Raw genomic sequence first — 2,764 nt, 5'->3', positions numbered from 1 at the left:
TCGCGCGGAGGAAGTAGGTCGGAAGTTCTCCCTCCCGATTCGGTGAAGCCATGTCTTCCTTCTTAACGCGTTGCGCTTACCGGAAGGTATCGCGAACATATTCTTGCCTTTGCTAAAGCTATATTGGCATCCAAACGCGCAGCAGGTCATGGTAACAGAAAATGACGTGAAGCGACGTCGCACTTGCCACAAAACATCCTTCGAGGCGTTCACAAGATCAAAACAACACAGAATAGGAACGGAAGGAATGCCGCCAACAAGCGCCGCTTCTCGAGCAAAGATGGCACTGAAGCGCGACTGTAAACAAACGAAGCCGGCGCAAGGGGCCACGTGATGCCATTAGGCCAATAGCGACGCGGCGTCGGCTTCGGCCAGAGCGCCGGAGGAGGAGGCGGCGTTCTTCAAAGCGTGGCACTACTTTACGAAGTTTAAGGGGCTTTACAGAAGAAGTCGTTACCTTTTTTTATTCTGGGGCTTTAGGTCTAACAGGGTCTGCCGGATGCGCGCTGCCAGTGCATGGTATATTTTTTTCTTTATTCATTTATTATTTTTAAGGGGGGGGGGGGAGTACTAGGTTGTCGCTGTTCGCTACCGGGCGGAGTACATCACCTATCCCAAATGTTTCAAGGTTGACAAGGTGTCTCCCTCCGCCCCCTAAAATAACACACATACATACACACGCGCGCTCACACACACACACACATATATATATATATATATATATATATATATATATATATATATATATATATATATATATATATATATATATTATTTAGTCATATCATGAGAAGACAACAAACACTGACACCAAGGACAACATAGGGCAAATTACTTGTGCTGAATAAATGAAATAAACGATAAATTAGTGGAAATTAAAGTGTATGAAAAAACAACTTGCCGCAGGTGGGAGCCGAACCCACAGCCTTCGCATTTCACGTGCGATGCTCTACCAATTGAGCTACCGCGGCGGCGTTTCCCCATCCACTTTCTTGGGTATTTATGTGTACTAGTAGAACCCTGGCAGTGTTAGCCAGCGCCACCACTCATAGACCTTGGCGGCGGACGTAGAACGTCCTTTTTGCCGCAGGCGTCACGAGAACGTGATCTTTTTGGGTGAAGGAAACTGGTCAATAAACCCACATATGCTACCTGAAGGCATCAATGTTGCCGGATTCGAGACCCTTGTTATGTAATAAATGAGAAGAAAGGGGGTTAACCGAGGGGCCCGATTTTTATTAGTCATATCATGAGAAGCCAACAAACACTGACACCAAGGACAACATAGGGGAAATTACTTGTGCTGAATAAATGAAATAAAGAAACGATAAATTAGTGGAAATTAAAGTGGATGAAAAAACAGCTTGCCGCAGGTGGGAGCCGAACCCACAACCTTCGCATTTCAGTGTCAGTGTTTGTTGGCTGCTCATGATATGACTAATAAATATCGGGCCCCTCGGTTAACCCCCTTTCTGCTCGTTTATATATATATATATATATATATATATATATATATATATATATATATATATATATATATATATATATATATATATATATATATATATATATAATACTTTGCTGCAAGATATAACAGAGCAGTATGCGCCCCTTTTATGATTCCGCTACAGCAATGAGAGGGCGGGTAACACATGCGCAATCTTCGAATGACCCTTGGTGTAAATACTACTCATCTGGTGCAACATGGGGCAGCATAATGATATGCGCTGAGTACAACACTCGTAAAATTGAGTTGCAGAACAAATCTTATTCTTATTAGCCGCTGATATAATTAAATTGGTGTAAAGATCACTTGAAAGTGCGTTTAGTGGCCTCAGTTGTATGAAAACGGGCGGATATTATATTGAGCCAGGAAGACCCCTTTGCGATATGGATAGGGGGGGGGGGATAAACACTTCTTGTAGAACCAGCACTTTATAATGGCAGGGCCTAAGCCTCCCATGAGGGGACGTTGAGGGCTTGCCTCGCCATTTGTTTAAATATTTATTTGACGGTGATGAGGCCGTTGGTCCACCGTATACCGCTTTCATGACTGAAGATAAAATAACGCGAAAATGTTAATCATGCTAGTATGAAGCATCATAGCTATTCAAATTCAACATGTGGAACATGTTATTCTTTTGAATATAAAGTAAGTTTTCCTTGAATATGGATGCCACTTTCATAGTGACGTTTGCGGTGGAGAAACATTTTGTCGATACTTCCACAAGTTTGTCTGTTGGAAGGGTCGGGAATTGAAGAAACAATACTTGTTATGAGCGCGTGGTAACATCGATTACTTGAGAATGGCGTCTAAATATTTGAGAGGGTGCTACTTAAGCACTTGTATGAGAAAGGCCCTATTTATCAGAAAAAAACATCAAGGGCGAATTATCTTTCAGAGAAATGAACTGGGGCACAACAAAGTTATGCGCGTCGATCCGACGGATACCCTGGAGCCTATGTGAAACGAAGACTTAGTCAAACGATTAATAAAATGCTGCTCAACTAAATGCAACGGTTATATTTGCGTTTACTTTCATACTATGGAGCGTTTGCTGCCCAACTTGTACTGCACCAAGTCTTGTTTCACGTCGGCACGCAACATTTCGGGGGGAAAGGGAGGGGTTGAGAGGAGCACCCGGTCGGTTCGAACCGATTCGACACTGCTACGACCGCGATCCCTTTAAAACCACTTCGAAGAATTGAAGCCTCAACGCTGGCTCGTTGCTTCACACAAAAACAATGGTCCCTGTGACTTCGG

General features: G+C 43.3%; 1 non-coding gene across 1 annotated transcript; it reads right to left on the bottom strand.

The window, feature by feature from the left end:
* Window positions 1–898: 898 nt before the first annotated feature.
* TRNAS-UGA (transfer RNA serine (anticodon UGA)) lies at window positions 899–971 on the bottom strand. Its single transcript has one exon. It is a non-coding gene; the product is annotated as a tRNA-Ser (tRNA).
* Between the last annotated feature and the right edge of the window lie 1,793 nt (window positions 972–2,764).

The sequence above is a fragment of the Dermacentor variabilis genome, chromosome 4 (assembly GCF_050947875.1).
Source record: "Dermacentor variabilis isolate Ectoservices chromosome 4, ASM5094787v1, whole genome shotgun sequence".
Classification (NCBI taxonomy): Eukaryota; Metazoa; Arthropoda; class Arachnida; order Ixodida; family Ixodidae; genus Dermacentor; species Dermacentor variabilis.
Note: the sequence above shows the minus strand (reverse complement) of the source record. Positions and strands in the feature narration are given on the sequence as shown.